We start from the raw sequence: 14305 nt of genomic DNA on the forward strand, positions 1-14305 counted from the left end.
AATCTCATTTATATTATCGGTTGACATATTGATTTGGATAAAAAAAATCATATTTCAAAATTTTAAATAAGAGATTGGGTAGGGTAACAATATCTAAAAGGATAAATTTAAAAAATCGTGAAAGAGTTCTAAATGGATATTATTGTTATTTTTGTTGTTATTATTATACAAATCGTGTAAATTGAAAATACACATCTAATAATTTTTTTTTTAAAAAAAAATTAAATTTATTTAAAGTTGGATAACAAAAAGAAGCAAATATTTGGAAGTTAAACAACTAACATTCAAATGAAGTAAAAAAAAAAACGATAAAATATTTTGTTGCTACAAATAAGGAGTCTGTCGTTTTTTTTCCCTCAAAATTTTGTAGTGGTTAAGGAGTTTATTTTAACCTTTAAAAAGAAAAAAGTAAAAACAGACAGAAAGATACGGAGTTTAGTTGTTTTTTCCTTTTTAATTACTTCTTATCTTTCTGTCTGTTTTTACTTTTTTCTTTTTAAAGGTTAAAATAAAAAACATGCAAAAATGTTATTCTTGTTTCTAATAAATGCGTTATTTTTCAATCAAAAATTTAAATAATGTATTTTATAATTTAAATATTTTTTTATGATAGTATCTCATTGTTTTACTAATTTAGAATGCATATATTTAATTTACATTCAAATTTATAAAGAATCTTTATCATTCAACTCAAAAATATACTAAAAGTTTTACATAAGATAAAAATTTGAAACCATTGAGATAATAATAATATTTATTATTATTATTATTATTATTATTATTAATAATACTACCGCTACTACTAATGCTTAGTAAGATTGCACGTTTAGTATTAATAGACACTGTCAGTACTACGTATTACTATTGCTACTATTTTAAAACATTTAAATTTTATTAAAAGAGATAAGTTTGGAATAGTAAAATCTATTAGAACTCTTCAATTATAGATTTAAAATTATTATTATCATTGCTATTATTATTATTATTGTTACGATTATCATGAAGTCTGGACATTTTTATATTAATTATTTGCACCATTGTATGCATGACATGGTACGTTCATTATTGTCCATGCATGAATAAATTTCATTCCTCCACAGTTTCACTTTAACTCTCATTTTGAGAGTATCATTATGAAGGTAACCGTAACAGTGAGCATTTTATGAAGTGCCTGTAAATAGCTGACATTCTTTTAACTTATTGGCAATTACTTGGCTTTATTTTTTGGTAACCTATATTGGCCAATAGGTGTTCATTATGTTAGCATTCGCCTTGATCATTATTATTTGTAAGTTAGTGGTTAGAATGTAGACATAAGTTTCTTCTAACTTATATCGTTATTCCTCCATTATCCCACTCATTATATCTTATAACTCATGTAACTCTTGTAATCTTTGTAACTCTTGTAACTTCTATGCCATTCATCTACCACATTTATCTTTCAATTCATTGCATGGAAGATTTCTTCACCTATAAATAAAGGTGGTCTTGCATGGCATTGAGACATAACAAGATAATAGAGAGTTCACAAAAGATAGTAAAAAAATAGTTCATTAGTTGAAGAGAGGTGTTCTTTTTTTGGAGCTTTGAACTCAGCTCTTGTCCAGAGTTGTTGAGTTGTTCTTTGTGAGAAGGTTATTGTATCCTGGAGGGGTCAAGTCAAGAAGATTACTGCTGGACCAGTGAAATAATTTGCTGCAGTGGGCTTAAATCTCCATAAAGAGATCAAGATATCCGCACCTCAGCAGAAGAAGATGGCGATAACTTTTATTGTTTCTTCACTTGTAATATTTAAGTTGTAATAATTTTATAATTTCACCAAAAATTTTAGGGAGATTCAATGGAAACAACTGAAAAATCCACGAATGTCAAGATGGGAGATCTTAATAAGCCATTTCGATTTAACGGTACACACTTCAAAAGGTGGAAGGGTAAAGTGTTTTTCTATTTAAGTCTTCTCAGATTTTCTTGCTTGGGTTTACACCTCAGGCAACTTTACCGAAGAATCATTTGTGGCAGTGATAACAGACATCAACATGGTGGAGAATATTGATGGATAATGGGCTGACTCTGGTGCAAATCATCATGTCTGTTATGACAAAGATTGGTTTAGAAAATATAATAATTTTGAGGACCCAAAAACCATCATGCTTGGAGATTCACACACAACTCAAGTACTTGGAAAGGGAGATGTCGAGTTGAGTTTTACTTCTGGAAGTGTATTAATTCTAAAAGATGTACTTTATACTCCTTCCATGAGAAAAAAAATTAGTGTCTAGTTTTCTTCTTAATAAAGCAAGCTTCAAATAGATTATTGAATCTGATCAGTATGTAATTATGAAAAATAATATTTTTGTGGGAAAAAGGTATTCATGTGATGGTATGTTCAACTTGAATGTTGAAATGAATAAAACATCTGCTTCTGTTTACATGCTTTCTTCTACTAATTTTTGGCTCACTTGTTTATGTCATATAAATGATCATTATGTGAGAATCATGAGTAGTTTAGGATTAATTCCAGTGGTCAAAAAGAATATTGAAAAATGTGAGGCTTGTAGTAAATCCAAAATCACAAAAAGACCTCATTTTCAAGTTGAAAAAAAAACTGATTTATTAGAATTAATTCATACTAATATTTATGAACTTGGAGAAATTTTAACTCGTGGAGGAAATAGATATTTTATTACTTTCATTGATGATTTTTCTAAGTTTACACATGTTTACTTAATGAAAAATAAAAGTGATGCTTTTGAGAACTTTAAAACTTTTCTCCATGAAGTTGAAAATCAGTTTGGAATAAAAAATAAAAAGAATAAGAAGTGATAGAGGTCGTGAATATGAGTCACATGAATTCAATTCTTTTGTTAGATCATTGGGTATAATTAATGAAACTACTCCTCTTTATTCGGCCGCATCTAATGGTGTAGTGGCAAGGAAAAATCGAACTTTGGTTGAGTTAACTAATGCCATGTTAATTGAGTCTAGTGCACCTTTACATTTTTGGGGTGAAGCTCTTTTGACTGCTTGTTATGTGTTGAATCGTGTGCCTCATAAAAAGACTAAATTAATGCATTTTGAGCTGTGGAAAGGTCATAAGCCAAATTTCGGATATCTAAAAGTTTGGGGTTGCTTACTATGTAAGGTTAATGGATCCTAAAATCTCTAAGTTGGGTAAAAAAGTTACTACTTGTGCTTTTCTTAGTTATTCTTCAAATAGTACAACCTATAGATTTTTTAATCTTGAAGATAGTGTGATAATAGAATTAGGTGATGCTATTTTTCATGAAAATAAATTTCCTTTTGATTCTAAAAATAATGGGGGTCTAAGGACTAAAGAAAATATTTTGTCACTATCTAGTTCTTCTACTTCTACATTAAAAAATAAAGAAAATGATGATTTTGAGTTAAGAAGAAGTAAACGTGCTAGAGTAGAAAAAGATTTTGGTCCTGATTCTTATGTTTTTAACATTGGAGATGAAACTTTCACTTTAAAAGAAGCTTTGTCTTCGCTTGATGCTATTTTTTGGAAAGAGGCTGTAAATGATGAAATGGAATCACTAATCTCCAATAAAACTTGGAAGCTAGTTGATTTATCATCGAGTTGTAAAATAATTGGATGTAAATGGGTCTTACATAAAAAGTTAAAATCGGATGGATCTGTTGATAAATATAAAGCTATGCTAGTGGCTAAAGGCTTTAAACAACAAGAAGGCCTAGAATTTTTTGATACTTTTTCTCTGGTAACTAAAATTACATCCATTAGACTTTTAGTTGCTATTGCGGTAATTTTTTATTTATAAATTCATCAAATGGATGTAAAAACTATTTTTTAAAATGGAGACCTAAATAAAGAGATTTACATGTACCAACCCAAGTGTTTTGTTGAGTCTGGCCAAGAAAGCAAAGTGTGTAAACTTACTAAATCCCTATATGGCTTGAAACAGGCACCAAAGTAATGGCATGAAAAGTTTGATTCTTGCATGATTTCTAGTGGTTTTAAAACAAATGAGTGTGATAAATGCATATATCATAAGTCTTGAAATAATTTGCATGTTATTATTTGCCTGTATGTTGATGATTTATTGATCTTTGGCTCTAATATGAATGTTATTGGTGAAACTAAAAATATTCTTAGAATCCATTTTGATATGTGTAATATCCCTTACTTTTCTTAGCTTAGTTCAGCTCCTAGTTGCATGTATAAGAGGCTTAAAACTTGAAAATTTCACTAAGTGTTGGTGACTTAGTCATCTTTAAGGCCTCTTAAAATCCTAAAGCTCAGTTCAGTCCTTTAAGCTTGTCAAGGGGTCCCAGACTTAGAAAATTCTATCTAGGTTCCTAGACTTAGCCTATTATTGGCCTTCGAAAGTTGGCAATCTCATTTCGCCACCTTAACGTCCTTTAATTTTCTATATTTTTATTAATTCATGATCAGGAGAGTCAATAGGTGTTCCCGGACAAGTTTTGAATTTTCGGAACATATTTAGATCATGTTAGGAGTCCCAAAATAGTGGACCAATATGATCATGGCGCACCGCATCGCCAATCACGTTGGTCAATATTTATGCAGGATGCCAGAGCCAAAACTTCTAAGGCTCGACGCGATCATGGCGCGATGCGTCGAGTATCGCGTCGCAGCCATCAACGCGTCGCATCGCTTGTAGCGTCAGCACCTAGTTTTTAGTCATTAAATGACCGAGTTCTCAAGGGCAAAAGTGTCAATTTCCCACCCCTATATAAGTCTAAAACACGGGATTAAGCCCCAATTCAACCTAAATACACTCATCTCTCTAAAAATCCATCAAGAACAAGCTTAGGGTTTTCAACTGAGGATCCAATTTCCAATATTTCACCATTTGTTTTCAAGAATCTTCCATTCAAGGTATGCATAGTGTTGATTTATGGATTCATTTCATCCATAAATCTCAAGAACCCTATTTCAAATTATAAATCATGATGTTTATGTTGTGGGTTGTTTTGTAACCATGTTTATCTTGTTTTACGATTCCCAAGTTGAAATCTTTACGTATGTTTTATGAAACTACATTAGCATGCATGTTGAAATCCATGAATTGAGTTGTTTATGATGTGTAATTTGATGATTACACCTATGCCCTAAATTGTGCATGTATAGTATTTGATAAAATGCATAAGAGGATAGAAATTGTGTATTATAGCTCAATTATGACCCATATGATAAATGTATTTTTACCCTTATGTTCAAATGACTCACATGCTATTGTGGTGCAATGTAGATGTTTGTTGGAATGCTCATGATGTTAGAGTATGAAATTATGACATTGATTATATGCATTTCTACCATGTACAAGATTATGATAACCATGTACTTCATGAAATCCCCAACTTATTGTATTATGGATTGTTGGTCACGTATTCAAGAATGTCATGCCTTGTTAGTTTTCTTCTATCGAGTCCTAGAGGTACTTGTACCCGACAATTTAGTTGTGTGCCTAGAGCCAGTTTCATATTTTCAAGATACTCTCAGTCAAGCCATGATCCATAAAACTCAGTCAGTCATGTGACTCAAGAAAACTCAGTAAACTCAGTAATTCCAGAAACCTCAGAAAGCTCAGTAATTTAGTAATCTCAGTAGTATTCCGTCAGTCAATGAAACTCAATAAAGTTATTACAGTTCAGTTCAAATAATCATGTTCAGTGTCTATTCAGATGGAAGTAAGATTTAGCACCGAATTAACCCAAGGATGGGAACTCACCTGCCAATTGAGGGTGTGATTCTTAGAAGCAATCCTTGCATTCCAGAACTACGTAGCCAGCATAGGTTGAGACATCAACCTTCCAGTCGAGGGTTGATAAGGTGGATTAACCTATCAGATGAGGGTCCCACCATTATCATTAGAGTACCTGCCAGATGAGGGTCACTCACAACTTGTCCTTACCAGTGGCGCGGCATTGCCACCCTTCCAATTGGGGTTACAAATTGGACCCCGGCTCAGCTATATTGCTTTATTTTGGGCATGCTGGTTAGATGATTACTTTCCACAGTTTTAGTTTCAGTCTCAGTCTCAGTAATAGAACTCAGATAGTTCTACAAAACTCAGGACTATCAGATACAGTTTCTCAGCTCAGTACAAAACTCAACTAGTTCTATCAGAACTTAGACTGTCAGACACAGTCGCTCAGTATCAGTTATATCAGTTACCAGTAACTCATGTTATCATCATTTAGACTCAGTAGTCAATATCATCACGAATTTAGTTACAGTCACTTATTCATACATATATTCTCATATTCATGTTATACAGTCAGTTAGCATTGTTCATGCATTTGAACCCTTTGCATTCAGCCTACCTCACTTGCATACCAGTGCATTTAATTGTATGACACATTTGTGCTATGGTGTTTTATACCATAGGTCCGAAAGTACGAGCTCCAGAGCATCCTTAGTAGATTAGACATTCAGCAGCCAGACTAGCAGTGAGTCCTCATCATTCGAGGATAGCATGATTATTTTATTACTTTATTATTTTAGTAGTTTGGAGTTATTTGGGGACATGTCCCATCAACTCCACAGTTTTTAGACAATTTAGAGGCTTTCAGACTACAGTATGTCCAGACAGTTTATTTCAGTTTTTGTTTTAGTATTGATATACCGTACTCTCAAACGTTATGTTTTATCAGTTATTTGAACCTTATAGCCTCTCAGCCTTTATTTATGCATTTATACAGTATATTATGCAGTGTTCAGGTACAGATATCAGTCATGGGTTAGCTTGTGTCCTTTCGGGGTGATGAGCACCTGTAGTATTCCAGATACCAGATTCGGGGCGTTACACTTCCGATCAGCGATTTTAAGCAATTTTTAAAAGGCTATTTGGGTTTTTTCCGCTCGTCTTAACCCCTAATTAAACCATACCAGAGTTCATAACTTCATTATTCATCTATAACACCAAATTAAAGTTTCTCTCAAAGATCAATCCCCAAGACCAAGAAACCCTAGATGTTTAATTTCAAGTCGAGAATTCAAGCTTTCCTCCACCAATCTTCAAGAAATCATCCACCCAGGTATGTCAAGTTTTGATTCATGGTTTCCTTTCACCCATGAAGCTCAAGAAACCCTATTTGAAATATAAATTTTGGATTCCATGGTCTGAATTGAATTATATCCATGTTTATGTTGTTGTTTAATTTCCAAGTTGAAGTCTTTAATGACTATCATGAAAATATGTTAGCATGTGGTTGAAGTTCTTGTGTTGGAAGTGTAAAATATTACCATGATGTATTATTTCAACATTCATGCCTAAGCCTAAAGATATGTATGCAAGGTGTTTGATAAAATGCCTAAGAGAATAGAAATTATGCCTTATGACTAATTTGTGACCAAAATTGATGAATCTATGTTTCTACCTTATCTTTGATATGACTCCCACGTTATTGTTATGCTTTGTAATGAATTGACATAATGCTCATGAGATTAGGCTTATGAAATTATGATATGTTTACATGCATTCCTATTCATGTGTAAACTTATAGAATGTGAATACTTTATGAAAATCCCCAATGATTGTACTATGAATTGTTGACTATGGTCATGTGTCAAGAAGTGTCATGTCTTGTCAGTTTCATACTATCGATCCCTGGGGGTACTTGTACCCGACAATTTAGTTGTGTGCCTAGAGCCAGTGTCATGTTTTCCATGTACTCTTAGTCAAGCCATGATTCATAGAACTCAGTCAGCCATGTGACTCAGGTAAACTCAGTAAACACAATAATCTCAGAAATCTCAAAAATTCAGTAATCTTAGTAGTATTCTGTCAGTCAACGGAACTCAATGAACTTAGCTAGTTCAGTTTAGTTAATCATGTTCAGTGTCTATTCATATGGGAGTAGGATTCAGCACCGAGTAAGCCCAGGGATAGGAACTCACCTGTTATTAGAGGGTGTGATTCTTAGAACCAATCTTTGTGTTCCAAAACTACGTAGCCAGCGTAGGTTGAGACATCAAACCTAATAGTTGAGGGTAGATGAGGTGGCTTAACCTGTCATATAAGGGTCCCACCATTCTTCTTAGAGTACCTGTTAGTTGAGGGATCACTCATTGCTTGTCCTTACCAGTGGCACGGTATTGACCCCCTTCCAATTGAGGTTATAGATTGGATCCCAACTCAGCTATAATAGTTTATTAAGGGCATGTCGGTTAAATAACTACTTCCCACAGTCTCAGTCTCAGGTCTCAGCAATAGGACTTAGATAGTTCTACAAAATTTAGGACTATCAGATACAGTCACCTAGCTTAGTACAAAACTCAACTAGTTCCATTAGAACCTAGACTGTCAAACACAGTCACTCAGTATAAGTTATATCAGTTATCAGAAATCCATGTTATCAGTATTCAGACTCAGTAATCAGTGTTGTCACAATCTCATTTATGGTTATGTATTCATGCATGTATTCCTACGCTCATGTTACTTAGTCAGTCAGTATTGTTCATACATATGAACCTTTGCATTCAGCCTACCTCACTTGCATACCAGTACATTTAATCGTACTAACGTATTTGCGCTATGGTGTTTTATACGATAGGTTTAGAAGCACGAGCTCCAGAGTATCCTTAGTAGATCACACGTTTAGCAGCTAAACTAGCAGTAAGTCCTCATCATTCGAGGATAATATAATTATTTTATTACTTTATTATTTTAGTAGTTCAGAGTTAGATGGGGACATGTCCCATCAACTCTACAGTTTTTAGACAATTTAGAGGCTTCCAGACTATAGCATGTTCAGACAGTTATTTAAGTCATTTTGGTATTAATATATCGTATTTTTCAGATGTTATTTTTTATCAGATATTTGAACCTTATGGCCTTTCAGCCTTTTATTCTACATTTGTACACTATATTATCCAATGCTCAAGTATATATATTAGTTATGGGTTAGCTTGTGATCCTTCGGGGTAATAGGCACCGTGTAGCATTCTACCATATTTGGGGTGTTACACCATGAGCGTTGTCATTCAGTTAGTTATCTTGATCATCTGTTTGCTTATTTAAGCTTAGTTCAGTTTAGTAATCAGTGTCATTCAGTTAGGAGTAGGATTTAGCACCGAGCAAACCCAAAAATGGGGGCTCACCTGCCAGTTGATGGTATGACCTTTAAAAGTCTAACATGTCCAACTCTATAAGATCTACCAAGGTCTTCCTACCATAGACCAATATCACACAACCCCTATAAGCCCTTCTAGCCATAATGGACATAGAAAAGGGATTCGGAATACACTTAGGATCATAACCAAAATATATAGCAACATAAGGGGTCATAAAAAAGAGGTAGAACCGGGATCAAGCAGACAACATAAATCACGAGAGAAAAGTTTGAGCGTACCAGTAACAAGACCGAGTAATACCTCAGAATCTTGGAAAGTAGCAAAAGCGTACAGACGGTTCCGACTAATGTCGTATCCAGAAGCAGAAGTAGCACCCTTTGGTGTAGGAACTAGATATCAATCTTCCAGTTGAGGGTTGATTAAGTGTTTAACTACCAGTTGAGGGTAAAACATATCTCATTATAACACCTGCTAGTTGAGGATGACTCATTAGTCCCTCAGAACATTAGTTTAGTCAATCCACACAGCTATTGTTAGTACCCGTGGTACGGTACTAACACCCTTCCAACTAGGGTTATAGGTTAGACCCCGATTAGATTAGATTGGGGTATGTCGATTAGATGATACTTTCCACAGTATTAGTTTAGTATTCAGTAAGAATTTAGTTCATGTTTGCTTGACCATAGCATATAGTTCATCAATTATTCAGTTACCAGATTTTAGTATTTCAATTTATAGACTATTTAGTATCATTTTATATGGTTGTTCATGCATTCTCAGATCTTATAGTTTTTACATATTTATGCATTAGTTATCTCATGCTATTCAGTCAGTCATTATTTTATGCAGATGAACCTATGTATTTCAGCCTAACCTCATTTCACATACCAGTACATTCAAAGTATTGATCGTATACTTTTCTTTGTGTTATGATGTCTTATATCATAGGTTCGGATGCTCAGTTCCTTGACCGTGCTTAGACAGTTCAACTTATAAGCATCAATAGTTGTGGTGAGTCCTCATATGTCAAGGAACAATTATGTTATTTTAGTTTTTCCATATTTCTTTTTATTTAGTTTAGTTTGGAGTTAGTTGTCGCCTATCCCATCAACTCTTCAATCAGTTAGAGGCTTTTAGATGTTTTCAGTCATTTTGATAGTTAGTCAATTTATCAGTTGTTTGATCATTCTTTTGAGTATGTCATCAAATGTTTAGACTTATGATTTAAATTATATTTTCAGTATTTAAACCTTATAGCGTTGATAGTTAATTTTTGTACTAGTGTATTTTGTTACTTTATTCAGTGCTCACAGCAAGTACTAGCTCATGGGTTAGCTTGTGGTCACTTGTGACCGTAAGCACTATTGTCACGACTAGGGGTAGCCTCAGGTCATGAAAAAATTTGGTACCAGATCCTAAGGTTTTTACAGTGTCCTAGGGAGTCTGAAAGCCTTGTTGAGTAGAGTCTTGTGCATGGCTATGAAGCGGGCCACGCTTATGGATAAGAAGCTACAAGACATTTTAGGAAACATTTCTATTCTTTCAGTATTCATGTCACGCGAATGAGCATGAGCTCTATTTAAACTCTCTTTCTGACTCATCCTTCTTTTCGGTTATACAAAATACCTCCCAAAAAAAATAACGAAAGAAGGAACGAAAAATAGTCCACACTTTCACCTGTTCAAGAAGACCCCATGAATGAGCACGTCTCTCATGCCATATTCAAAGCTACTTTCACTACCTTAGCTCATTTAATATTTGTTTAGAATGATCAATAGGTTGTTGTCCTATATAGACTTATGGTTCATGCTCAGTAGAGTAAGAAAGAGAAGCATAGGGAGAAAGAAAGAGAGAATAAGAGGGACAGAATAGGTAGTTTTAAGTTAAGGTCAAAGAGTGGTAACCATTCCCAATTCCTCTAAAAATTTTTAGCCCCAGCTCTTTCTTCAACTAGTGCGCCAGTACCGAAGTTCAAGAATGACAATTGGGATAGAGCGCTAGGCTCTAGGCCCAGAATATCATGAATAATGGTCATAATAATTTGCTTTGTAAGAGGTGTAGTAGGAATCATTAAGGTGTGTGTAGGGTTGGTAGTGGTATGTGTTTTGGATATGGCAGGCTAGGCCACAGAGTTAGAGAATGCCCATAGGTGGGTCAGCGTAGTCAACACAGTCATTCTCAAGTTCCAGTCGATCGCCCGACTCAGTAGGGTGCTTCCAGTGTAATATGTGGACAGTGCTAGAACAGGCTGTATTCACTTCAATCTCGTCATGATCAGGAAATCTCTCCTGATGTGGTTAAGGGTACGTTATAATTTTTTCATCTTTGTGTGTATGTTTTGTTAGACCCCAGAGCTTCACTTTTTTTGGTAAACCCCTATATAGGTATCAATTTTGATGTTAGTTCTGAAATATTAGTAGAGTCTTTCTTCGTGTCTACCTCAGTGGGTAAATCTATCATAGCTAGATGGGTATACAGAAATTGCCCGATTACAGTATCCCAGAAAACTACTTCAGTTAATTGTAGGAATAGAGTTGTTTGATTTCAGTTTCCTAGAGAACCAGTCATTGAATGGAATGGTAGTACCTCAGTGCTTAAGGGTCAGATTTATTTTCAGATCCCTTCTCAGAATCCTATGACAGCATATGATCTAGAGTTAGAAGCATGAACTCAGAAATCTAGCAATAGTAAAATGGGGATAATGTTATCTGAATTTAGTAGATGATGTATCCATGAGGTTAGTTGTATGAAAGGTGAATCAGTAGGCCTGAAATAATGTATTCAAGAAATTAAGTTAAGTATGATGATGTTGACATGCTTATATAGTACCCTTGAGTTGCTAAGTTCGAATGAGGCTAGTAATGTAGTAGTTGATGTTTTTGCCATCTAAGTTATGGGCTATAGTATAATGATGTCGAATGTTCAGGTCTAATGGTAATTCTCATGGTTTGAGAATATCTATGTTACATGTTAGAATCTAAGTTTGAATCTTGGATATTTGATCTAATAGTAAGGAGAATTGAAATTTTAGATGATATGAATTCATGGTATGGTGATACTCATGAAGATTCTAAGTTAGTCAGTGTTTAAGTTATTATGTAATGACTATTGAAGGCTATAGAAAGTTAAAAGTTATATCCCAGAAGGGAGTATTAGCAGCGGGTTTTGCACTTTTAAGTGTAGTCTTTCAGGGTGAATTTGTTACTGATGAGTATTGTCATATTCCAAACTTTAGAGTAAAGTGGTTGTAGTTCAGTTTAGAATTTATCAAAAAGGGTCCCACAGACTTAGAGTGATGGTTTATAGCTAAGGGGGAGATGATAAAACAAGTAACCAAGTCAGACTCTCAAATTCTAGTAGTGATACTAGTGTGTTGTAGAACATTAATAAAGGAGGATGATTCCCAACCCATCCTTATCTCAGTTCAAAAGTTTTATTTTTCAGTCATCATGATATCTACTCATGCCTTACATGTCAGCTCCATGATCATAACTCATATTCATACACCTTTCATAGAATCTGTACGCTTTTAATTTTAGAATAAGGAGTTCCAGTTTGCATTAGCTGTACGAATCATATTCCATGAATTTATGAACTCCAAACTTAGGCCATGCAGCTCATCTCATGCTTTACAGTATGTTCAGTTCCATTACTCATGCTACTCTCTTAATGATCAGCGAAATTTATATTATATCATGTATATCCTCAGTTTTTATCTCTGTAATGAATCCAGGTCATGGATACTCTATTTCTCAGGCTCAGTTGAGTGTTTAGGTTATGCATAGTATTCTTTCATGCTTCAGGTCCTCATGCCCCAACCTTTTAGTGGCCTCTCTTTATGAAATAGTAGTGGTGATGAACAATTGTTTAGATGGGAAAGAGTACATATTTCATAGTGGGGAAAAATTATTGTATTCTTGTTTGATCTAAGGTTATAAGTGTGAAGTAAGATTGAGGCCAAGTTTTTGATATATGTCATGACTAGTTGAAATTTTGTGTGTGATTTTCTTAAGAATAGCCCATGGAAGTTGTTAATGATAGAAGTATTAGAGAGTACGGAAAAGATGCTTTGATGGGTTGTTTGCCTAGAATTCCCTGTGTGGTTATAATGATAGGCTTGAACGTCATGTTGGTCTATATACGTGGATGGGTGCATTGTGCGTTAGTGCAGTCCTAGTAAGAGGTTGAATTTAGTTATTGAAGTGGTAAGAAGAAATATTATTGAGATGGGAAGTTGTGAAAACGTAGGGTGTATTGAATTCATGATTCCGACTAGTATTACGGTGTTATGGGTGGACTTTGTAGATTCGAGTAGGCTTGAACATAGTGAGAGAATTTAGTTCAGCTCAAGCTTTAGTAGATAGAGTTATCAGTGCTCATGTGAACATTTTTAGTAGCCTCAAGTGAAGTGCGGTATTGAAGCAGAATGTGTAGTGGAAGGAGTATTTGAGGAGTATGTCTAAGCTTGAGAGTAGTAGTTTCATTATTTAAGGCATAATAATTCCAGTTTATGTTTCATAGGCCTATGTTCTATGTTACAGAGTTATAGCCTTATTAAGATTCCTTACTCATATATCTTCTTCAGATTGTGCCTAAGTTCTTTGCTTCCTACTGTTATTATAACTTCTTAGGAAGAGTATTGAAGAAATACTCCAGTTGAGTATAAGCTTTTAGTATAATTCAGTCCATATAGCTAGCAATTAAGTTTAGCAGTCAGACAACAAGTTCCTATGTTTGTCCATCTTCCAATCTAGTCTTACTATCAAAAGTTTCATGAATATTGCCATACCAAGAGATAATTTGTTCGCATCCATGTAAATTGTGAATTTAGTTCAGTTCATGAATCATGTTCCAGATTCAGATATTCAGTCATGATCCAGTTCGTAAGTGTCCCGTGCATCATCTCAGTCTTTCCTCAGTATTTCAACCAAATTAGCATCCTTTGGGGAACAAACGATCCCAAGGGAGAGATATTGTAATACCCTGGGTTTTTATGTCCTAAAACTCTCATCTTTTCTTCATGAAATTAGATCCAGCCTAAAGTAATGATGACTCATAAGTTGTCTCTCTCGTTTCTATCACAACCTTATAACCATTATTATGTCATTGCATGTATTCAAGGAAATCAGTTCAGTTCATGATATTCAGTTCATGTATTATATTTCAGAATCAGTTATGCAATCGTGTTCAAAGTCATGCACATTTAGTACATGATCTCAGTTA

This window comes from Capsicum annuum, chromosome 10, assembly GCF_002878395.1.
Source record: "Capsicum annuum cultivar UCD-10X-F1 chromosome 10, UCD10Xv1.1, whole genome shotgun sequence".
Classification (NCBI taxonomy): domain Eukaryota; kingdom Viridiplantae; phylum Streptophyta; class Magnoliopsida; order Solanales; family Solanaceae; genus Capsicum; species Capsicum annuum.